Below are 25,639 nucleotides of genomic sequence, written 5' to 3'. Positions count from 1 at the left end.
TATCTTATAACTGGTATTGCCCAAGTATTTATGGCCTTGATTGTATTTCCACCATTTAATTTAGATTTCAAAATTTTCCTAACTCTGTTGGTGTACTCTCTCCTGACAATACTTTTTACTTCTCCATGTTTGATGTTATCCAACTGCAGAATGCCTAAGTATTTGTAGGCTTCATTTTTGTTGCATTTAATTAGTTGGCCATTGGGCATTTCAATTCCCTCACACCCAGTGATTTTGCCCCTTTTTATGGATACAGTGGCGCATTTTTCCATGCCAAACTGCATTGAAATATCGGTGCTGAATACTCGGACTGTGTTTGTCAGTGATTGGATTTCTATTTCTGACCCTAACCCTAAATCATACATTCGCTTTAAATAGCCTCTTTTTTTTGGCTCTGAGTTGTAATAACAGGCCATTATGGCACGATTTTCATCTGCGCTATATTTCTGTCGTTTTGTTGGCTGGTCCACTTGTAGCCCACTTGTCGACGGATGCCCAGGGACCTCAACATCCGCCACGGCCCTTGTTAACCCGCGTGACGACCGATGCGGTATAGAATTTTTATTCGTTTCTTTCACCATGTTGTATGGGTTGGCGAGTTTTTTTAAATGGGGCCAGGTTGCCAACCTGACCCCAACCCTCCTCCTTTCTCATCCGGGCTTGGGACCAGCAATGGTGGAGTTGTTGTTGTTGTTGTTGTTGTTGTTGTTGTTGTTGTTATTATTATTATTATTATTATTATTATTATTATTATTATTAATGGTCTGTTGCACAGATAGCCAGATATTTGCACTGGATTTGGCATTTTTCCACACCTATTGAGTCCTTCCCAAAGGCCTAGAATAGGCAGATGTGGATGTTTAATAATGTTAAAGATATCATCACAGGATGTAAGCTGTTCTGAGTAAACCTGCCTTTTGCAATTGACTGATGGTGAATTTGTCAATGCCAATGGTGTTCAAGTGGTAAGTATTCCTTTATTATTAAGTATTTTTGGAGTATTTTTTCCCCTCAAAAAAGAGGCTGAAAATCTGGGTGCGTCTTATACACTGAATACAGCATTTTTGCCCCCCGAAACCCTGCCCCCTTCACCAAAATGGCCGTGCATATCTTTTAGAAGGTTTTCAGAGAGCTCCTGGGGGCTGGGGAGGGCAGAAATGAGTGAAAAACAGCCTTTTCTGCTCACTTTGCCCCCCGCCAGCCCTGAGGAGCACTCTATAAACCCCCTAAAAGCTATTCATGCCCTTTTTTTGGAAAAAAATTGGGCCTGTTTTTGCGAAAAACGGGCTGTTTTTGGGAGGTCTGCAAAAAATCTGCAAAAACTTTTTAAAAAATTTCCCTCTTCAAAACCTTGGTGCATCTTAAACTCTGAAAAATTAGGTACAATTAAGAGAACTCCCCTCGGTAATTCAGATTAGGAAATGTGGCATGACTTTAATTCAAATTGTAGTGCCATTATACATAACCAAGACCATGTAAATGTTGATCTGTTAAAATTTCAAGGCATGGATTCAGAAGCCGAAGAAATTGCCACACCAGAAATAAATGCATGGAAAATGCCCCTGAATGAAAAGCAGACCATGGGTTGCCAGTTTAAACAAAGAACTACCAGAGGAGAGACTCCTTAATCCAGCTTTGTAATGAAAGCCACCAAAGGTGCCAGCCTATGTAGGGGAGCCTTAAACTGTTAACATCAATTAGATTTTTAATCCATCAAATAGCTGGGGTTTTCTGGGCAGATTGCCAAGGTATAGCATGCATAATGATAATAAAAGACAATTCAGATTTCTCAAAAAAATGGCACAAAAGTATAAACGCATTTTAAAGCCACCATTCTAACGCAAGCACTTTACTTTCCAGAACTGAACTATTAAATTAAAACCACTTGAGAAAAAAAAGTGGTTAGCTAGCTGGTAAGGAGTAGAATGGAAAGCAAAGTATCTGGAGTGCCAATGGAAATGTTTTGTTATGTAAAAACTCAGGGCAGTTCAGATTTTTTTTTTAAAAAAATATTTTATCAAGGGCACAGCGAAATGAAAACATGTGCAGGATATGCTTTGTACAAACATGGCAGAAAATATGTACCTAAAACTGTTCAAATTGAAGATGACTGAACATTGTAACACTGATTATGCAGCAAAGTAGTAATAAATGTGTTCTTTTTTAAAAAAAAACCATTTATATTGCGTATGAGGACCTTTTCGATAATACTAAAACAAAGGCTAATGATCTGGAACTAATTCAAAAACTATTTTGCACTAATGCAAAATATCTACGTAAGATTTTTTTTTTAGAAGAGTTGATAATAAAAACATTGTTAAAAAAAAAAACCAAAGCTCTTCCTAGGTATTTTTTGTTGTTTGTTTGTTTATGGACGTCACGATTTTCACAATTTGCCAAATTCCTTATCCACACATAAACATTTGTTACCTAATGAGTGAAAACGAAAGGAAATATTTGGAAAACATAGTGTTTTCCTGTGTTAGGTTGATGTTGCTAACAAATGTACTAAAAAGGAGCAGCTGTTTTCAGCTGGAAGGAGGGGGCGGGTGTTCTGTGATAAAATGTTGTTCTATCCTTAATGGGAACATAATTTACTATATCTGCTGAGCAGCTAAAAGCATCAGTTGAAAGTAATGTCTTTTACAGAATATTCCCAACCCCTTCCTATTGGAAATATAGATAAATTACTGTTAATATACCATCTCATTAGACCAGCAGAGTGCAGGGTAAAGCTTGGGACTGGTAATGCATATCTTGAGAATAAACATCTTCCAACACATTTTTGTGATGCTTATTTCAAGATCCTTCTCTTTAAGTCATTAGGCTTCAGGCTTGGATTTCTGAGGAAAAATTCTTTCTTGGGAAGTCATTCTATACCTGGGAGTGGGATTCCGGCATCATCTATGCCCTCCCTACCTCCTCTCACCCTACACTTGCATGAGGACTAGTGGCATGTCCTGGACAGAGTAACTCAAGCTCCTCCCTTCTTTAATAGAAGGCTGGGAGAAAAGGAGAAAGAAGTTGTGTTCTGAAGTTGGGAACAATAGAGGGATCTCTTCAACTTTTGATAAACAAAGGAAATATCTCCAAGAAGCTGTGAAAAACTCTATGAAAGCAAGCAAGGGCCCAATAGCTTTGACTATCAGGTTGCTCTATGGGACAAGTAAAACTAAAATTTAACGAGAAATGTTGGTTGAGATTACTATTTTATTTTAATGGTGGATTATTTCTGGCCATTGTCTCTGTGTAAGATCAGTTAAATACTGTTTATTTAACATGGCACAAGATAGCACGGGGTAGCTAACAACCGTCAAACTCATTATAATATAGCAAGAATCACCCATCCCCCAAAGTTTTTTTAAAAACCCATCACACCAGTGGTGAAACTCAAAAACTTTTACTACTGGTTCTGTGGGCGTGGTTTGGTAGGCGGGAAGGATACTGCAAAATCCCCATTCCCTCCCCACTCCTGGCAGAAGGATATTGCAAAATCTCCATTCCCTGCCCACTTCTGGGACCAGCCAGATGTGGTATTTACCAGAGCCTGTCAGAACCTGCTGGATTTCACCCCTGCATCACACTCAAATCATATTCTACAACTTCCTCCCTGCCTCCATATATGCTAGGTCAATCTCACATCCTGACCCAGTGCCTGGGAGAAGGATCAAATCTTCATAGCCATCTGTGATGCCCTCTACAGTTTAGATCTTAGAGGGGAACCTGTTCTATAGGACAGGTAGAGCTGAGGTGGTGCAGTGGTTAGAGCAGTGGTAGTCAACCTGGTCCCTACTGCCCACTAGTGGGCGTTCCATGGTGGGCGGTAGGGGTTTGCTGTAACTCTGCTTTATAAATTTTATAAAGTAAAGTTACTTCCCTACTTTATAAATCACCATTACAGTGGAACCAGTGGGCGGTTAGAAAATTGTACTACTAACAGAGATACAAAAGTGGGTGGTAGGTATAAAAAGGTTGACTACCCCTGGGTTAGAGTGCAGTACTGCAGGCTACTTCAGCTGACTGCTAGCTGCAGTTCAGCAGTTCAAATCCCACCAGCTGGGGACAATAGGCTGACTCTGTAAACTGTTTAGAGAGGGCTGTAAAATCACTGTGAAGCAGTATATAAGTCTAAGTGCTTTTGCTATGTGTTGCTGCAGAGAAAGTCCCTTCTTTTTCACACTCCTTTCCAGCAAAATTGCCTTTAAGTCAGGCACTGATCTCCATCAATTTATCACTATGGGTTAGTATTAGAAAAAAAAATATTGCTTCTTGTTTTCATTGTGTGATGGACAACATAATGTATCCATTTTTATTTGAAGTTTATGTACAGACTTTTGATCTGTGTTTGTATGAGATTTGTTTTGCAGTGCCCTTATCTTTTCTACAAGAAAGCAATTTCACTGATATTTTGCTTTCTTTCTGTTGGTTTTTAGTACCCGCCTCTCTCTGTTTTTCTGAGTTCTCTGGAGAGCAAAACAATTACAGCACAGTTATTTTTGAGATCGGTATTTCACAGGTTGGGGCCCCATAATAACCATGAAAGTCCTCTACCTTCTAGTCACCCAATCGGTGGTGGGTTCCTACCAGTTCGGACTGGTTTGGCTGAACCGGTAGTAGCTTGGCGGCTTGGATCGCTAGAATCGGCAGCGACCTAGGCCTGCCACGCCCTTGAACTGGTTCTCCTGTGCATGGACAGAGCAATTTTAGTTGTACTGTGCATTTGTACGCAGCGCGCATCAAGCAAGTGTGCGCGCGGGGCATCCCTGAGCGAACCGGCAGTGGTCTCTGCCAGAACCCGCCATTTGGCAGGGGCAGCTGGAGAAGAACCTCAAGATATGACTAAAATGCCTGGATTGAGGGATGTGTGCCTTCCTATGAAGGTTTCAGAGAATATCTCTGGTGCTAGGATGAAAAACTAACAGGTTTCTCCTTCTCAGCAGCCTTCCCCCCAAGATAATTTGTGGAGGAAGGTCATAGTAGGACAACCCCTTTGCCAATCTCCACGCTGCCTGAGAAGTAAACAGTGTGTCTTCCTCTGTGACCAATATGAATGGAACCCAGTCCACGGTTAGAAAGGACGGAATGGAGTAAGCAGATGCTGGGCTACATGCAACCTTTTGTCACCTATAGCAACCAGGTGAGATTCTAATTTTATGATTGATTGATTGTCTATAAGTGGCTTTTGACTCCTAGCAACTGCCTGGACAAGACCTTGCAGTTTTCTATTTCTATATTTCAGAAGTGGCTTGCCATTGCCTCCTTCCAAGGGCTAAGAGAGTATGACTGGCCCAAGGTCATCCAGCTAGCTTTGTATCTAAGGTGGGACTATGACGCACTCTCCCCTGGTGCTGCTTTTAAAACTCTGGCATCCAAGTTGGCACGGAGCTGAAAACAATTTAGTCCCTTAAACTTTGGAATGAGACACTAACTTTGCAAAGTGGGGTTATTTTTACCCACACAAGTCCCACAACTGTACTTCAGGCAAAGCAAAAATCATTTATTAAGGGTGGGGCAAGTTTTTGTATAAGGTATAGAAACAAGTGTTGCATACATTTGGCATAGGTGATGTGTTAGAAAGCAACATTAAAAGACATTGATTAGATGTGAGAAAAGACAGGCACCCTTAAAATATGTCGCATCTTCCCCTTCCGGGCTTGTAATACAACGGTTCATTTAGTGACCATTCCAAGTTACAACAGTCCTGAAAAAAGTACCTTAGGACCGTTTTTCACACTTATGACTGTTGCAGCATCTCTATAGCCATGTGATCAAAATGCAGATGCTTGGCAACTGACTCATACTTATGACCGTTGCTGTGTCCCAAGATCATGTGATCCCCTTTTGCAACCTTTTGACAACCAAAGTCAATGGAGAAGCCAGATTCACTTAACAATTGTGTTACTAACTTAACAACTGCAGTGATTCACTTAACAACTGTGGCAAGAAAGGTCGTAAAATAGAGCAAAACTCACTTAACAAGTGCCTCACTTAACAACATATATTTTGGGCCCAATTGTGATCATAAGTCGAGGACTACCTGTACTTGAAACATTCAAAGACTCCAGAATACAGTCTTATTATTTAACTTCTGAATAGTCTAGTTTTTGCACACAATTCCAAAAAAAGAAATGACTGGCTAAAAGGAAATCATGGTTTCCTAAACTTCAAAATGAGGCATGGATGCTATGCTAAAATCACATTTATTAAAAAATTAATAATGAAGCCTACAATTCCAGGCAACACTGTTTTCTTGCCTGTTGTCTTACCACAAAACCAAACTGACTTATTAATAACTAATGACAACTGGTATTACAGCGTTTTAAAACTGACTATAAAGATATTGAAGTGCATTTTAAAATCATCCATCAATATAAAAGGAACAAGCATTCAAGATATACACCGTTGCTCTTGAAAGAACAGCAATGAAGGTCTTGGAAAAGATAGTAAGATATTGTGATATGTTTATCCTTACAAAGATCAGAATTTTGCCAAGAATATGGAAGTGAAAGTTGGACTTCAAAGAAGCAGGATCGAAATAGTGTTGATGCTTTTGAAGCTTAGTGTTGGAAAAGACTCCTGGAAATACTAAGGATAGCCAGGAAAACAAGCAAATGTATCATTGAAGAAATATTCTCACTCAAAGCACAGATAAGCAGACTCAAATTATCAGACTTTGGACACATTATGCAAAGACACAACTTATGGACAAGTAAATAATGCTGGGAAAGCCAGAAGAAACATTAAGAGAATGGCCCGCAACAAGAACTGGAATGCTATAGGGCAGTGATGGTGAACCTTTTTTGGCTCCCCTGCCAAAAGTGGGGGGAGTGCAGGGGGTTGTGCACAGGCGTGACACACACATAATGCTATGCATGCGAAACACCCTTGTGTGCATGCATGCGCGACCAGCGACACATACACACTTTTGGCACGGTTTTTTCACCCTCCTTAGACTCCAGAGGGTGGTTTTTTTGCCCTCCCCAAAGGCTCCGGAGGATGAAAAACAACCTCAAAAAAAGGCCGAAGTCATCTGGCCAGCACGCGCATGTGCACTGGCCAGCTGACAGGGCAACGCCTTGCGTGCCCTGACAAATGGCTCTGCGTGCCACCTGTGGCACACGTACCATAGGTTTACCATCAGGGTATAGGGCCTCCTGCTCCTGAGCAAGGTATTGGACTAGAAGACCTCCAAGGTCCCTTCAAACTCTGTTATTCTGTTATATAAGGCTAATATGTCAGAGTTTGTGCAGCACATCCGATTAGCACACAAGCAAATGAACTTCAGCAGGATTCGGTTATATATAAGAAACTTCTTTCTATACAACACCATACAGCAGACGTCAGCATACAAAGTCAGGAACACAGAAGCAATATTCATAGAAGCAAGTCATTACAGAATAGAGAGATACAGAGGCCTTTATATTGTACAGAAGAGGCAGCAACTCTTATATACAGTTCAGCAAGTCAAAGCCACGCCCAGACTCCAAACTATCTCTTATGGCACAATAAAAACAAATACTATGTTTCAGTTTCCAAACAGTCCCCATTGGCTGACCTGTTGCCATGTCTACTCCAGTCTATGAAAACTCATACTCTGACACTCGGCATCTTAAATATAGAGCTAACATAAATCCTTTTCTTTGGTCCCTCCCCCATTTCCTAACCTGTCTGCTTTCTGACTGATGAAAAGGAATTGTTGGCTCCTCCTTACCTGAAAGAGTTAAGATACTCAAAGCTGCTTCACTGAGGATGGCTGACAAATGCTTTCACTTGTCATCATTCTTTGAGGCTTCCACTCGGATTAATTGGCATGCATGATGGCTTGCAGAGGTGGTCTGGTACGCTCTGATGGGTAAAACAGAAATATATCATTAGTACTTGATGACATTAATCAATACTCCAAAAGAACTCAGATATGAAATTGCGGAGTTAGGATGCAATCAGGCACCCTTCTAAACAACGTGAGTGTTCAACTGATTTTGATAAAGAGGTGGGTTGTTCATACAGTAGTCTTTTTCCGTAGTCTATTTCTATGGAAATATAGCTTAATGTACTGATAACTGTATAAAAAATGCTAAGAACCAACGGGTAAAATGCAAATGAAGAACCTATTTTAAGGAAAAGTCAACACAGCCTGCTATTAGGGAAATTACTTTATTACACCCATATCTAACACAGACAGGCTTTAAAAGCCCTATTGGCAGGTATTTGCATCATGGCTTATCCTGTCTAGCCTATGCTATCCTAGTTAACAGCATCTACAGCAAACCACAATGATGCCAAAGCGGTAACATGCATGTGGCAACTTCAGGGAAATGCTGCAATTGGAGATTTGTATCCCATTGTTTGACCCAAGCATGTAAATCCTAACACTTGCATGATGACATGCAAATTTCATCATTCCTTTTCCACCATCATTTCTCTCCTGGAGATAGTTTTGTTTCAGCTACTGAACAACCTTTTCTTCATTAGAGTGAGCACTGGTTAACACACCAGGATAAGGGTCAGTGAATGATTCAGCAATGGGATGTGATCAAGGTAGTCCCAAATTAGGGTGAACAGGTCTTTTGCAACTTTTCAGATATTTTGGAATACAACCCTCAAGAACCTGAGGCACCACAGTCAAAGACTCAGGGAGGTTGGCAGTTGTACGACAAAAATATCTAGACTGCTCCAGATTGGGGAAGGGTACGGTTTCTGTTAATTCCCATGTTTTATGAAAGTATAAATAGCAATAGGCAATAAATATAATATATAACATTAAATATTATTATATATTATATAACATGTTATATGTTGGAAGAAAACTGGAAAGAGAGATCCTTCTTTCCATTTTTCTTCTCTACCTGAGATCCGCCGTGGAATAAGCCTTGCTACAAAGCTCAAAGCTCAAAGTCTACCGAGCAGAAGTGCTAACTACCCTGATGTATGCCAGTGAGACTTGGACTGTATGTAGGAGGCAGGCTAGGCAATTGAACCACTTCCACATGATCTGCCTCTGTAGAATTCTGAGGATCCGGTGGCAGGACAAGTTGCCAGGCACAGAAGTCCTCTCCAGAGCAGGCCTGCCATCAGTTCACACCCTGCTGATGAAAGCCCAGACATGCTGGGCAGGCCATGTTGCAAGGATGCCAGACCATTGCCTTCCCTAAACAGCTCCTCTATGGCGAGCTGTCTCAAGGAAAGCGATTGCACGAGGGACAAAGGAAGCGATACAAAGACATGTTGAAAGCCTCCTTCAAGTCCCTGGATATCAACACCACCTCCTGGAAAATCCTGACACAGGATTGATCAACATGGCGCACACTGATCCACCGAGGCTGCTAGACATCTGAGGACAGAAGAACAACCATAGCACAAGAGAAGCGATCACTTCGCAAAGCCAGAAATGCTGCAACAATGGTGCCCACACATATCTGCCCAACATGTGGCAGAACATCTCGTGCCCGCATAGGCCTTACCAGCCACCTGCGGACACATTGTGGACAGCCCACAACCTGTTAGATGTCAAGGTCCTCTTCAAACACGGTGGACGAACATCATCTCTCTTACCTTCTATCTAGTTGTTGGAGTGGATTGGAATGGAGAAAAGAGACATTGGAACAACTTGACCCAATGGAGAACATTGTTGGTTACAAATATGCAGCTTCTGAGAAACAAAAGAATTTGCTAGTTTGTTAAGTAAAGCTTATTGGCCAAATTAAAGGAAGCCAAATCTTAAACATGGTTTGCAAACCACAGCTCACACACAATCCAGTAAACTAAAAATTAAACCTAGGCTTCCTGCTTCCTAGAAATAAACAAACAACAACAACAACAAAACCCCAACTAGATGGAAAGTTCCTAAGAAGAAGATGGAGGCAATAGTTTTCTTATATTATTATTCTCCAACAACTTGTCTTTCAAAATCATGAAGATATCAGTCTTGGAGGTGGCAAAAAATATATATGTAAGTACTGTAGTTAAAGTTAACTCAATTGTAAACTATCATGAAAGAAATATTTCCAAATTCAGACAACTGTAAAATAGTTATTATCCATCAGACCAAATGATTTAAGTAAATAGCATCAAGTGACACCTTGGATCTTACTCATTTGGACAAAAACATAGACTTTATTTTCTTGAAGTATTTATTTATGCACAATATTTCTATCCTGCCTCAATCACCTTAGACCTGCAAGATTCTTTACTACAGCTGTTACTACAATAGTAGTCCTGGCCAGGGGTGGGTTTCAAAAACTTTAGCAACGGGTCAGGGGTGGGTTCCTGCCAGTTCTAACCTCTTCTATAGAAGAGGTTCCACAAATCTACAGTGCCATTTGGAACCGGTTCCAGCTCCCTCCCCCCACCCGTCCGCACATCATCAAGATGAAGAGCGAGAGGAGGAATTCTGGGAGTTGAAGTCCACAAGTCTTAAAGCTGTCAAGTTTGAACACCCCTGGGTTTTTTTTCTAAAGGGTTAGGAGTGCAAGGGTTGTTAGATATTAACATATATCGGGATAAGTCTTCCCTCTGGTCCGCTCCTACAGCGGGAAACAGGTATCCCTCTGATTGGTCGAGGGGCGTGCCCAATCCCTATAAAAGGGGAACCCTCCGACTACCAAACAAGCTGGATCACTACTACTACTAATAAAGAGCTGTTAAGTCACGTCGTGTCCGCAGTCTGTCTCTCGTTGCCCAGATCTAACATTGGCGACGAGGGTGGGATTGAGAGACAGATAGGACGAAGAACGCTACCTCCAGAATCTCCGGATTTGATCCAGCCCAGGAATTCGGCGGCAATTCCGACAGCCATCTCAGATCACCGCAGCGCGGCAAATTCAAACAGAGAAGATGGCGATGCATGCTCCCCCCGCTCCTTTCGACCCAGCGAACGACGAATGGGAAGCCTTCATGATTCGTTTCGAGTGTTTCCTCGAAGCGAACGAATACACGGGGATCACCGATGCGAGGAAGAAAAACATCTTCCTCGGCTACTGCGGAAAAGAAGTCTTCAATACGGCCAGAGACCTCACCGCGCCTACTCCAATACAAGCAGTATCGTGGACAACGTTGCAACAGACCCTGCAAACTCACTACGCGCCAAAACCTTCCCGCCATGTCTGCCGCAAAGAATTCAACATGAGGACTCAGAAGGCGGGAGAATCCATTAATCAATATGTTGCAGCCCTACGAAAAGCAGCAGCTCACTGCGAATACAGGGATCTGGAAGAACACATCTTAGAGCAACTCATCTGTGGGTTAAGAGACATTTCGCTGCAAAAGAAGCTGTTGGCAAACCCGAATTTAACCCTACAGACAGCGTTAAACGAAGCAAGAGCGTCAGAATCAGCGGAGAAATCATCAGTAACCATACAACGAGGGGCCAACATAAACCAGCCAGCACCAAGGCAAACCAGAGTGCACTACGAGGACGCAAGCCCTGACTACGAGAATCCCGAGTTCGAGGACAGTCACCTGATGCAGAGCAGTCACTTGAGGCCTGGGGGGAGACCCGGATCCCGTTTGCCGCCCTGCGCAAGTTGCGGAGGGAATCACCCCAGGTCTACTTGTAGGTTCAGGAACGTTGTTTGTTCGCATTGCAACAAACTTGGGCACATCGCACGAGTGTGCCGGAGCGGAGTCCCTGCCTCACGGCAGCCACCCATATACCGCCAACAGAAGCCCAACCCAGGGGCTTGGCGAAATCAAAAAGGGCGCCCAGAGAGAAATCCACAAGTGTTTACCCAGAGAGAACATTTCCCAAGAGCTGAACGAGCGTATCCCCAGAGAGATTACTCACAAGGAGTTGAGCGAGCGTATCCCCAGAGAGAATACACACAAAGAGCTGAACGAGCGTTCTATCAAGACGCTCAACGAGAGTATTTTCAGGATGTAGACGATGAGATAGAGTTGACCCAGAGAGAGGAGTTGCGAACGTATCTCACCACAATACATCAAGTCCGCCCTAAGCGGCCCAAAAGGCTGAGAGTCACAGTCCTCTTGGAGGGCTCACCCTGCGAGCTAGAAGTCGACACAGGATCGACCCTGACGATCATTTCATGGGCATCCATGAAACAGGCTATCCCTAGCCTCAGAAAGAGCCAACTACACGCTCCAGACGTCCTGCTACGAGACTACCAGGGGAACCAAGTCCCCATCGTGGGCCAAGGCACATTCCACATCCGTTTTAAGGACATCGAAGCCCAGCTGCCCGTGACCATCGCCAGCGCGCCATTGCAGAACCTTCTGGGGCTTGATTGGTTTGAAGCCCTGGGGTTAGAAGTCACCGGAATCAACGCCGTGAGAAACAGCAGCGCTGAACAGATTTTTAAGGAATTCGAGGATGTGTTCAGCCCCGGTCTTGGTAAGTATGTGGGTAAACCAATATCATTCAATTTAGACCCTAAAGTGGCGCCAATCCGACTTAAACCGAGACGAGTGCCTTTTGCACTCCGCCCTAAAATAGACAAAGAGATAGATAAGTTAGTGGAGCAAGGAATCCTTGAGCCGGTAGATCACACGTGCTGGGAAACGCCCATCGTGACCCCAGTCAAGCCAGACGGATCAGTCCGCATCTGCGCGGACTATAAGTGCACAATTAATGTCGCGCTACAACAGAGCGCATATCCTGTGCCAGTAGTACAGCACTTATTGCACTCGTTGGGGCCAGGAAAGGTATTTGCAAAGTTAGACATGGCACAAGCTTACCAGCAACTGCCAGTTGATAGCGCCACAGCGGAGGCCCAAACGATAGTGACGCATAGAGGAGCATTCAAATGCAACCGGCTACAATTCGGCGTTAGCATTGCCCCAGGATTGTTCCAGAGCGTCATGGAACGACTTTTGCAAGGGATACCAGGAGTCGTCCCCTATTTTGACGACATCTTGGTGTCAGCTGCAAACGAGGAGCAATTAAACAAGAGAGTCAGATCTGTTTTGGCCAGAATCAGAGAAAAGGGTCTCCGCCTTAAAAAAGAAAAATGCCAAATTAACGTGCCTAGCGTAGAATTCCTGGGTTATAGAATCGATGGTCAGGGAATACACCCCACTTCAAAGAAAATTAAGGCGATCCAGGACGCCCCCACACCACGGAATCAGACCGAGTTGCAGGCCTTCCTCGGATTACTTAACTTCTACAGCGTTTTTCTGAGACAGAAGGCGACCGTTGCTGAGCCACTACACCGTCTACTCCAGAGGAACGCACCATGGAAATGGGGACGATCCGAAGCTGCAGCTTTCGCCGGGGTAAAGCGCCTGCTCACCACTGACTCATTGCTTGTTCAATACAGCCAGACCCTACCGCTGGTATTGACCTGCGACGCATCACCTTTCGGAGTTGGAGCAGTCCTCAGCCACAGGATGCCTGACGGAAAAGAAGCACCCATCGCCTTCTACTCCAGAACTCTTTCATCGGCCGAAAGAAATTACAGCCAAATGGACAGGGAAGCGCTGGCTGCCGTCGCGGGAGTAAAGCGTTTCCACGAATACCTCTACGGCCGCGATTTTGAACTGATCACAGATCACAAACCGCTGTTGGGACTTTTGGCGGGAAACCGCCCCACTCCGGTCTCCCTTTCTCCTCGCATGACCAGGTGGACTGTTTTCCTGGCTGCGTATTCATACAAATTGATACATCGACCGGGCTCCACTCTTGGACACGCAGACGCACTCAGCCGTTGCCCATTACCTGACATTCTGCCAGACCCCACTCCAGAAGTACCGGTATTGCTCATTGACTGTTTGGATTCGGGACCGGTTTCTTCCTACGATGTTGCAAGGTTCTCCTCTAAAGACAATGTAATAAAGCAAGTTCAAACTTGGGTTTGGAGGGGGTGGCCAAAGGGAAATGTGGGCCCGGAATTCAAAATGTTTTGGTCGAAACGAGACGAGCTCTCAGTACTACAAGGATGTTTGTTGTGGGGGGATCGAGTTGTTATTCCGTATGTTTTACGTAAAAATGTATTAGATGCTTTACATATGGGTCATCCGGGGATTGTTAGAATGAAGGCGTTAGCAAGAAGTTACGTGTGGTGGCCAAACATGGACAAAGAAATAGAGGAGTGGGTGGCCACTTGTGACCCATGCCAGGAATCGAGATCAGCACCCCCGGAAGCGCCCGCCACAGAATGGGAGAAACCCAAAGCACCCTGGTCGCGAATACACATCGACTTCGCAGGGCCATTCCAAGGTCAGACTTTCCTTATAGTTGTGGATGCATACTCAAAATGGCTAGATGTAGTCCTAATGACTTCAACCACGGCAGAGGCAGTCATAAAGGTTCTACGGCGACTCTTCGCCACCCATGGCCTGCCTGATCTCCTCGTATCCGATAACGGCCCCCAATTCACGGCCATGCACTTTGAAACATTTTTAGCAGGGTTGGGAATCCGGCATGCCCTCATCGCGCCATTCCATCCAGCATCAAACGGACAGGCGGAGAGAATGGTGCGATTCGCAAAAGAGGCCCTCGCCAGGATGGGTCCAGGGGATTGGCAAACACGCATTGACCATTACCTCCTCATTCAACACATTACCCCGAGCGCAACGACGGGTAAGAGCCCCGCTGAACTACTCATGGGCCGTCGCCTACGGTCTCACCTAGACCGGCTCCACCCGAATTACTCTGCCACGGCTCCCCCAGACTCAACAAGTAAGATCCGGTCTTTCAGAGTAGGGGATTCAGTATACGCTCACAACTACACGGGGGGGGGGGACATTATGGATGCCGGCAAAGGTCATAGGCATCACAGGTCCACGATCATATTTGCTAGAGCTAGAAGATGGGCGGAATTGGAAAAGGCACATCGATCAACTGCGGGGTCGCCTAGCACACTCCAACCTTAGAAATGAAGACGAAAGTTTCCTGTCTACGGAAAGTCAGCCACAAGAAAACCCCAGCATAGGAAACAACGACGCCGGTGAGCCAAGCGTGGAACAAGACTACACGCACGAATCAGAGCAAACCCCAGACAGCGCAGCCGAACAAACTCCTGAACGCCCGAGCAACGAAGGCACAAGACCTCCAGAACGGGAAATAGAAAAAGCACCCGATCCTGCAACTACTTCGAACCAACCCGCACCCAGTCCTGCAACCACTTCAAGCCAACCCGAACTACGACGTTCCTCCCGAGCAAGACAAACACCCACCTACCTAAAAGATTATGTCACCTACCGCAACGTCCCATCTAGGAGGGGAGGGGTGTTAGATATTAACATATATAGGGATAAGTCTTCCCTCTGGTCCGCTCCTACAGCGGGAAACAGGTATCCCTCTGATTGGTCGAGGGGCGTGCCCAATCCCTATAAAAGGGGAACCCTCCGACTACCAAACAAGCTGGATCACTACTACTACTAATAAAGAGCTGTTAAGTCACGTCGTGTCCGCAGTCTGTCTCTCGTTGCCCAGATCTAACAAGGGTCTTGTAATTTGACAGCTTTAAGACTTGCGTGCTTCAAATGCCAGAGTTTCTGAGCCAACATTTTGGTTGCTAACAGCGTTGTTATATGAGTTTCACCACATTTTACAAGTTGGCCACACCCACCCAGTCACATGGCTGGCAAGCCACTCCCACCCAGTCACATGGCCAGCAAGCCACTCCTACAAAGCAGGCCGCACCTACAGAAGAGGTTCTAAAAAAATTTGAAACCACTGCAACGGGTTCTCTGCCCGATTGCTGGGTGGGCATGGGCATGGTGGGCATGGCCTAATCGGCCTCCTGCACCATGGTGGGGGGGTTTCACCCTCCCCGGGCTCTGGAGGCTTTTCTCGAGCCTCTGGGAGGGCAAAAACAGAGGTGGTATTCGGCCAGTTCTGACAGGTTCTGGAGAACCAGCAAAAGAAATTTTGAGTAGTCCGGAGAACCAGCAAATAGGCTGGCCCCATTCCCACTGCCTCCCAGCCGATCTTCTTTTGTTGCCCTGAATAGGAGAATGGAGCAGGTTAGTGGGGTAGGGAGGGAATAGGGATTTTGCAGTATCCTTCCCCTGCCATGCCCGCAAAACCATGCTCACAAAGCCGTACCCACAAAACTGGTAATAAAAAGTTTTGAATACCACCACTGGGCAAAAACATCCTCCCCCGGGCTCTGGAGGCCAGCCAGGGGTGGGATTTGCAAGTTTGCCGAATTGAGCAGATCCTTAGCTAGAGGATTGCCCGAGCCCATGCGAACCCACAATAGCCTGTTCTGACCCCACTCCGTCCGGTAATGAACGCCGACACAAGCTTAGCTGTTTGCCACACTTTATTTACAGTACTATAATCTTGTTGGCTGAAAGCCCAAACACGACTCACAGACAAGACATTGGCAGCAACCCAGACTCCAACAGATACAGACAAGAGTTTCTCCAGCTTGTTACAAACGGAAACACAAGGCAGATCAGACAAGGAGTTCTCCAGATTACTATGAACGGTTGTGTCCTGCAAAAAGCCTCCTTCCAAAGTCCCTTCTTATATACCCTCTTGGGAGGGGCCAAGCCACAACCACTGAGCTTGATTATCTCTTAGGAGCTTGTCTCCGGAGCAGCTGTTGCCTTCGTTTCTCCGCCCTTCTTAATCTTGCGTCAGGGACAAACTCCCTTTGATCTTTCCCACTGCTCCATGCCTTAGGCGCCTTCTGGTGGCCAACCAGCCTCTCTGGTCCCTGCTCTGACTCTGAACCCTGCCCAGGGTCCTCCATCTCTTCCATAGCTGACTCATAGGGTTCGTCGCTATCTGAGTCCCACAGCAGCTCCAACGGATCCTGCTGGGCCACAACAGTAGCCCACTCCTGGTCCAGACCCATATGATATAAGTTTCTTAGTCTGGCCTATCTTGTTGGACTGATGTGAGTGATCATTGCCAGTGTTTCCTGGTCTAGGCAGGGATAAAACTGGTGCACCATCTGAAAAGGAAGAAAAGCCTGCCTGGATACATCTTCCATTTGTTGGTTGAGTAGGCCTCCCTTTTTCAGTTGAGCTCACCCCCATCCAGAGTAACCATCAAGAACAATGTTTTGATATTTACAGAGAGGTAGTGATTCCATCTTCGTAAGATTTGTTTTGAACTTGTTTCTCCCTGTACTTTAATCCCTGATCTTCTAGGGAACCCACCCACCTTCCCTCCAAACAGACAGTAAACATAAAATCCCCTACAGACACACTTACTTGAAATGTCTATGTGAGTTATTCGGGGAAAAGAATCACTTGAAGGATTGCCCATTTGGAATAGGATTCAGATCTAAAGTGTATTTTTTATGGATTCTTCCCACCTCCCACCCCAAATCAAGCATGCAGATTAGTATGCAAATTAGCTCCCTCTAATAGTGATTCACACTTTTGAAATGGAGCCAGGAATTCAATTTGCTCTTTGGCATCTTTTTAACACTTTTGCAGAAATTCTAGGCATAGTTAGGAATAACATCGACCTGAATGAGTACAAGCGCTGACAGATCATTAGTTATGTTAAGCCATAATGTTAAGTCATTATGCAGGTTGTTGGTTGGCCTAGAGTGATGTGAGAACACATCCATCATAGTTTAGATTCCTATGCATGGCAGAGCACTGTGGCATGATTGGGGGGGGCAAAAACCCCAAACCCCGGATTAGAGTTAAGCGTGAATGTGGCTTTGTGGTCTATTAGGGCAAGACACAGAGTCTCTAACATTAAGATCTCGCTCTTATAATTGTTTAACATTTGTATACAAGGACAGCTTTCTTATAGTCTATTCCATTGTTTGCTAATCTGGGGTCTCCAGATATCTTGGAAAGACAAATTAGGATACCCTGGAAGGACACCCAGCTTGTAATAGACTAACCCGGTCTCTTTCCAAGGAACCCTAATGTGTTTTTTCAACACATTTGGAAAGTGCACAACCTGAGACTCCAGAGCTGCAGGTAGCCCTCGGTGCATTGTGTGGTCCCCAGAAACCTCCATTTGCTATAACCAAATTATAATTTGGAATGTAACAAAAAAAGGAAATGAATGGATTCATTTCATTTTATTTATTGTAGTTGTTTTTATCCCACCATTATTACTTTACAGGGAATTTAAAGTGACAAACATACTAATTATTACATACTGGCAGCCAGTATGGTAGGTTCCACCAAGGTCCTCCGATCTGGCGGGAAAATACTCAATGATGATTGGCCGAGCCGTTTGACAGCTCCCTATAAAAGGGCTGCTGTCAAACGGAGCGGCGCTGAATTGTACATAGTTGAAACCAATAAAGAGCTGTTGTCATTTGCTAAGCCTGAGTCTGTCTCATCCATTCACCCGATCCAACACCAATACTCCTTCCTTCTCTTAATTTCCCCACAACAACAACCTTGTGAGGTGAATTGAGCTGAGAGAGAGAGAGAGATTGATCCTAAGTCACCCAGCCAGCTTTCATGCCTACAGTGGGACTAGAACCCACAGCCTCTTGGTTTTCAGACTTGTGCCCTAAGCACTAGACCAAACTGGCTAATATCTGAGCACATTGTGTTGATTCTACTGAATTTAAATTCCACTAGAGATATGTTATAAAAACAAAAGAAAAATACAATGAATTGCAGAAAACAATTAGAAGAAAAATTCGACTGGCAAAAGAAAAGTGGTTTGCTAAGAGATGCAATGAAATAGAAGAAACAAAACGTATTCATGATAATTTCAACTTACACAAAAAAAGTGAAAGCTGGGTTAACAAAATCACAAATGAGGAGGTGAGAGGCTGCCTGGAAAAACCAAGGGAAATCATCAAAGCCATTAAAAAGCAAAAATTAGAATATTTTGGACATGTGATGTGGCACACAGAAAATACGGCATACTACACTTAATCCTCCAGGAAAAAACTGAAGGCAAACGAGGTCCAGGCAGAAGAAGAACATCATGGCTTCAAAACCAGAGTTTGGACAAAAGCAGCACTTTTTCATGTGGCTGTTGACAAAAATAGGATTGCCAACATGATCGCCAAGGTCCGATGACGGATATGGCACAACAACAAGAAGAGGTATGTTAAATGCAATCTTTTTTTTTGGGGGGGGGGGGTCAGGTGTGGCCTTGCTTGCCAGAAAAAGCTATGCCACTTCTCAGTGGATTCCTTCTTGGTTTGGGAGAATTCATGTCATCTTCCAGAATCCAAACCATTGACCATTTGAGTTGAGATTGTTAGGGGTATCACCATTGGGAGACAAAATAGTGCAGCAGAATGTACAGCTAGAGAGAAAGAACGTTGCTAGTAGAAAAAACACACGAATAGAGTTTCAGACACTGCTAGTAAAAAACAAGTAGCTTTACTACTAATAATTGCTTCACAAGCAGTGATAGTAGATATATGTCCAAACACAATTCAAAGAACAAGCAATTGCTTACAGTCGCAGTTCACGTTCCAGTCATCAAGCGAGCAAGTAGTTATCGAACATAGGACAAGCAGAGAGAGTGTGAGTGAGCTCTCCTGACTCCCTCTTATTGTTAAGTTAATTACAGCTGATGAGTACATTCACCCATTTAAAGCAACAATGACCATTTGTTATTGTATATAGATATATGTTGCCTACCCAACACTAGGAGTATACTCCCAACAGAGATCTTATTCCATTTTATAGGACCAAGTAGGCAGTTGGAGCAATGACCTAGAATCAGCCAAAATCCATCAGTGCTAATGTTGCTCCATGGGTTCATCCCATCTCTAATTGTTCAGGTTATTCAGCCCACCTCTAATTCTACCCTGAAGTTACTATAAGTGGTGCTCTGGAAATGTCAGCTCTCTGTGCTTCTGCAGCTCCCCAAACAGCAAACAAATTGAGAGTTTTTCCCCCCACGAGGGAAAAAAAAGCAAAAAGCAAAATGTCTCTGAGTTGCAGGCACTTTACTGAGGAAAGTAATTGGAGGAGAGCATCTCTCAGAAGGAATGCAATCAAATTTGAACACACGCGCCTCATGCCGCTAGCTGCAAAATAATTCCAATAAAAGAAAAACAACAACTAATAATTATTATTATAAATCATTTTCAACCCACACACAACAATGGAAGGATGGGGCCTGCTTTCAGGAAGTGAGAGAAGGTTATAGACGTTTGGATTGTCCTATTTTTCTTTCGACAAAATGGGTTTCTGATCCTGCGCTATTTTTGGAAAGCTTCTTTATTGCTGCTTGCTTGCAATAGCTCTCTGCGGCTGGTGCCCGCTGGACAGGCGTTGGTGGGAATGAGGCTATGTAGGCTCACTCCACTGGTGATTGTGGAATGCTTTACCAGGCATAAGGAGGTTCGGGGAAAAAAATAATAAAACCAGGAAAAATATCTTCCTGGACACCTTATCTAAGGCAGCATTTCCCCTCAGGATCAAATTTCTCTCTACCTCATCTTCTGAACATTTTTCATTCCTTTCCACATGAAATGCCAGAGCATTTGGGGACAGTTCCGGTTTACTAATTGTTTCTAATCTTTACTCTGCTACTGAAATGACCATACTTAAGACAGCTTGCAAAACAGAGGACTGACAGGAATGTAATTCATGAAGGGCAAGTTTCAATGTGTAATTTAACTAATAACATTGGACAAAGAAACTCTGGGTTCAAATCCAAACACAGATTTCTAGAAAAAAATCCAATGTCCCTAGCCCAAAAATAACTTGTTTACTGGCAAACTCGATGCAAAATGCTGGTCACCTTGGCTCACTGCCAGGCCCTGACAGTCCCAGTAAGGCCCATCCACATTAATCTTGGTCTTAGGCTCTCTGCAGTGACTGACTGGATCTGCACGTTTCCATATTAATTTTTCACAAGGACCTCACAGTGACATACATCAAATGTTTACAAATTCATGCAACTGCTCCTGTTTCTGTTCAAATGCAGTGGCCGTTGCTAGAGGAAGCTGAAAGCTCTTCCATACATCTAAGTTAAAATGCTATCCACCAATTCTTGATTGAAAATTACAACAGCCCCCTCCCCACCAAAAAATGTGCTGCCCCATATGATTGCTACCCCTGCCACTGGGATGGTACCACTGCCGTTCCCCTCCCGTCCTAAAGTTAGGCTTCGCCGTGTCAAATTTCATGTCTGTTTTGCGTGTTTTGCTTGGGTGTCTTCAATGAGAACCCAACTCTAAGCTGATATCGATGGAGAGTCAAGCATTTTTGGGATCCAGATGTCATCTACTGTGGCCATACATCCTTTGTTATAAAGGACCGCCCATAGTTCAGAAAGCTGTCCTTTTATTTCTTTTCCATAAACCATTTTTGTCATTTATTTTTGTCATTTATTTTTTATCGAACAAATAGGATCCCTTATTGCAGCCTTTCAAGTTCATGTGGAAAAATATGGACACCAAATTGTCTTTTAAAAATAAATTTACATATTTCTTTATTAAATTGATTCACTGCCCATTTCACTGTCATGCAAATCTAGGTGGCTTCCAATCTGATAAGACTATAGTACAAAAGATTAAAAGAGTAAAACAATAAATACATTTAAACTAACAAGAAATAGCTAAGATTGCAGAGGGTATACAAAATAAAGTGGAAGTGAGATCTTCTAGTTTATCCAGTAGCTCCCTCCAGGTTACCTACATTGTTTTATTTTAGATATTTTTATTAGAATATGCATTTTGTATAGTTTTTCTTGGTTTTGCTCATGAATTTTCCTTTGTAAAACCAATTTATAAACAGATTCAATTAAGACAGCAATACCAATAGCACTTAGACTTACTGGCATATACCACTTCGCAATACTTTACAGCCCTCTCTAAGTGGTTTACAGAATCAGCATATTGTCCTCAACAATCTGGATCCTCATTTTACCACCTCGGAAGGATGGAAGGATGAGTCAACCTTGAGCCAGTCAGGATTGAACTCCGGGCAGTTGCCAGTTATCCTGTAATACTGCATTCTACTGCACCACCCTAGCTCTTTTCATGAGATGTTTTATACTTAATGACACTCATTCATATTTGTCATTTTTCAGTTTTGTCCTTTAGTTTTTCCAAGAAAATATGATCATAGTAATTTAGTGCCATTTTAGTGCCATTTCAAAAGAGCCCTAAATCCATGTTCTGAAGGAGCTAAACCCATGCTTTAGCTCTGTTTCAGAATTATGTTCAAATTTAAATTATGTTCAAAATCAATAGCTGACACACATGGAGTGTTGCACTATAAAGTAGCAGAAATAGTGCTCTCTCTCTTTCCGCCCCCACATCTCTCCCTCCCTGCCCCTCCCTCCCTCTCTCCCCTGTTTCACTGTCTGGTTCACCCTCCTACCCAATCCTTGCCATTCCTAATAAGTTGCTTCCTGGGCTCATCCAGGGAACAGCCAATGTGCAAGAGGGAGAGCCAAGAGCTGTTCTGGGGGACAATATCCAAAGATTGGAGAGGAGGTGATGGACTTTTAGAAACCTAACATTGTTTGTAGGGGCTGAGCAGATCCTCTCTATGACTCAGTCAACAATAGAACGGTTGGTGAAGTGTGCTAGGTTATTTGCACAGAAAACAATTGTACCAGGATAAGTGAGAAAGCACTATATTAAACTGGAAGAGTGAAGGCTGACTAAAGGCTGCTCTAATGTGGCTAAGAAGACAAAGGAAAGCCACATGGTGGAGATGCTAAATAATAAAAAGAGGATTTGTTTGCTGTGATTAAATGCAGGTAAGGAAAGAGACTAAGAGAATCTTTTCATGTGAAAAATGGGGATATAACAGTAGAACACTGCCTAAATGTCCACATTAGGTTAAGAGAAATCAACCTTTTACAGCACTGTACAAATTACATCATTTAAAAAGTAAATCTTATTAGAGTGAGTATAATAGTTTTGTTGTCTTCTTCTTATGTCACTTTGAAGAAGAGACAAAATCTGAAGCCATTTGGATTGCCATCATTAGCTGCATGGGCTAATGATTTTTCAAAGCAAAGGACATTTGAATTTCCTGTATACATTTAGTGGTATTCTGAAGCACAGAGTCCCACAAACAGCATGTTGAAAAAAATAGCTGGATTTTAACACATATTCAGTTTTATTGCCATACTTTCAGGATTATACAGCCTGTCAATATGGATTAGTATTCTTATTCTTTGTCAAATCATGGCAGCCTGTATAGGAATCACAAATTTAGTCTTATCCTAGGCTATTTTATGCACTTTTTTATGCAAGCTGTCTGCCTGAGATTTGATATTGTGAAAAAGTTACAGTTCATAGAATGACCAATATTTTCATTTATTTCTTAGATTTATATTCAAGCTTTTCTCCAGGAGCTTAAAGCAGCATGTGTAGAATTTCCTTACTTAATTTCATCCCCACATAAGCCTGTGAAAGAGTAGTCCAAAATCACCCATGAGCTTTTGTGACTGAGGATGGATGTGAACCAGTGGTGGGATTCAAACATTTTTACTATCAGTTCTGTGGATGTGGCTTGGTGGGTATGGCAGTGGAAGGATACTGCAAAATCTCCATTTCCTCCCCACTCCAGGGGAAGGATACTGCAAAATCTCCATTTCCTCCTGTTAGATCGGCGAGAAGCAGCAGGTGAGAGGCACGAGTGAGTTTCAGCACTTTTTTATTTCAAGAGTAAGTGACTGCGCTCTGCCGGCTGGGCTGCCGAAGCTTGCCTTTTAAGGAGCTCCGGCAATCCAGCTGGCCAATGACAGTTGTTTAAACTTCCCAGGGTTTGGGCAACCAATCCCCGGTGAGCATGTGAAAACATGTAAATTTAACAACGTATGCCCATACGTAACACCCCTCCCCTCCTAGAATGAACAATGTCCAATCCCCGGGCTACGTAGCTGATGTAGTCTTTCAGATAGGTGGGGCACGCCAGTCTCCTACTTGACCTGTGCAGATCACTTGTCCCTGGGAGCTTGGCCAGTGCGGTCGAGCCTGCTGTTCCTCTGGCTGCCTGGGAAGGAACCTTCTGAAGCTCCTCGGCCTGTGAGTCGAGCTCCGGCCTGATTCCTTCAGCTCCTGAGATGCCATTTCTTTGCAGGATGGCTTCGGACGCAGCTACGTGTTCGCGGCTCGGGTTGGATGGTCATCCCTCGATCTCTTGGCTTGATGGGGCCAGTTCCCACCCGTCTGCTTCCTGCCTGGCGGTTGAGCATGCTCCGTGGGGTGGAGACCTGGGGTTCTCTGGCACTTGTTCTGAGCTGGCGGGTGCGGTCCAATCACCCTGGTTCCTCAGTTCAGCGTCCCCCAGGCAGTGTTGGAGCTGGTCGATGTGCCTCCCCCAGATTCGTCTGTCCTCTAGCTCCACTCGGTACGACTTCAGCAGGGTGACAGACACGGCGTAGTTGTGGGCGAATACCTGATCATTTATGTTGAACTCCTGAGTTGGTCCGAGAGGAATCCAGGGGGTTCTCTGGAAGCTAGTCCGGGTGGTACCGATCGAGTCTGGACCTCAGTCTTCTCCCCATCAACAGCTCTGCTGGGCTCTTGTTGGTGGTCGCATAGTGGGTGATGTGTTGAGTGAAAAGGGATTGGTCGACCTTTTCCTGCCAGCTTCCTGATCCCATTCGGGTGAGGGTTTCTTTTGTGAGCCTCACCATTCGCTCGGCCTGTCTGTTGCTCGCCGATTGAATGGGGTGATGAGAACATGCCGGATCCCTTGCTCTGCGAAGAATGCCTCCATCGTCTTGGCAGTCAGTTGTGGGCCGTTGTCGGAGACCAGGGTGTTGGGTAGGCCGTGGATCGCGAAAAGTTTCCGGAGAGCTCTGATGGTGGCTTCTGCCATGGTTGATTGTATGATAATGATCTCCAGCCATTTGTAGTAAGCATCCACCATGATCAGGAATGTCTGCCCTTCAACTGTTGATGTGGATGCATGACCATGATCCCTTGGCTGCTTCCCACTCTTGCACAGGTGCCCAGGGTGGGGCTGGTTGTGTCTCCTGGCAGGGTCTGCAAGTGGCTACCACTCTGTGATGTCCTTATCCATATTGGGCCACCAGATGTAGCTCCAGGCTAGTGCCTTCATCCGTACTATCCCTGGGTGACCCTCGTGGAGGGCTTCCATGACTTGCCTCCGCAGCCTCTGGGGTACAATGACTCTCTCCCACCACAACAAGCAACCCTTGATAGTTGATAGTTCTGCCTGCTTACTCTGGTAGCTCTGGAACTCCCCTCAGCTTCTCCTGTGGCCATCCCCTCAACACCCAGTTAAGAACCTTTCGCAACCCTTGTCCTTTTGTGTGTGCTCAGTGATGTCCCTGGGGGTGACCGGGCTGCCTGGGTTGACATTGATCAGCAGTACCATGGCGGTGGGGGCGGGGTCTTCCACCAGCTCTGGTAATGGGCAATGGCTGAGTGCATCAGTGTGGCTGATGTACTTCGCTGGGTGGTGGATCAGCTCATAGTCATACGCCGTGAAGAAAAGAGCCCATCTGGTCATCCTTGGGTACATATACAGCAAGGAGACTCAGCAGTGGCTTATGGTCCATGATGAGTTTGAAATGTTTTCCATACACGTACTCATGGAATCTCTTTATCCCTGTGACTGCAGCCAAGGCTTCCTTGTCGATTTGGTTGTAGTTGCGTTCAGCTGGGGAGAAGGTCTTGGAGCAATAGGCTATGGGAGTCTTCGATCCATCCGGCATGTGATGGCTGAGGACCGCTCGAACTCTGAAGGGGGAGGTGTCACATGTGATCCGAACTGGCAAAGTATGGTTGAACTGGATGAGCACGCTGTTGGAGGATAGGAGCTCTTTTACTGTTGCGAAGGC

The 25,639-nt window shown here is 44.5% G+C and overlaps 1 long non-coding RNA gene across 1 annotated transcript in view; it reads right to left on the bottom strand.

Annotated features, from left to right (window-relative positions):
- LOC309388315 overlaps positions 1-19,400 on the bottom strand; it is a 78,955-nt gene extending 59,555 nt beyond the window's left edge. The window contains exons 1-2 of the long non-coding RNA XR_014174751.1: positions 19,310-19,400; positions 7,712-7,845 (exon numbers count right to left, since the gene is read on the bottom strand). This is a non-coding gene — a long non-coding RNA (uncharacterized lncRNA). The remainder of the gene's footprint in view (positions 1-7,711; positions 7,846-19,309) is intronic.
- Between the last annotated feature and the right edge of the window lie 6,239 nt (positions 19,401-25,639).

The sequence above is a fragment of the Natrix helvetica genome (assembly GCF_964273705.1).
Source record: "Natrix helvetica genome assembly, chromosome: 2".
Lineage (NCBI taxonomy): Eukaryota > Metazoa > Chordata > Lepidosauria > Squamata > Natricidae > Natrix > Natrix helvetica.
The sequence above is the reverse complement of the archived record's forward strand: the minus strand, read 5'-3'. Positions and strand labels throughout refer to the sequence as shown.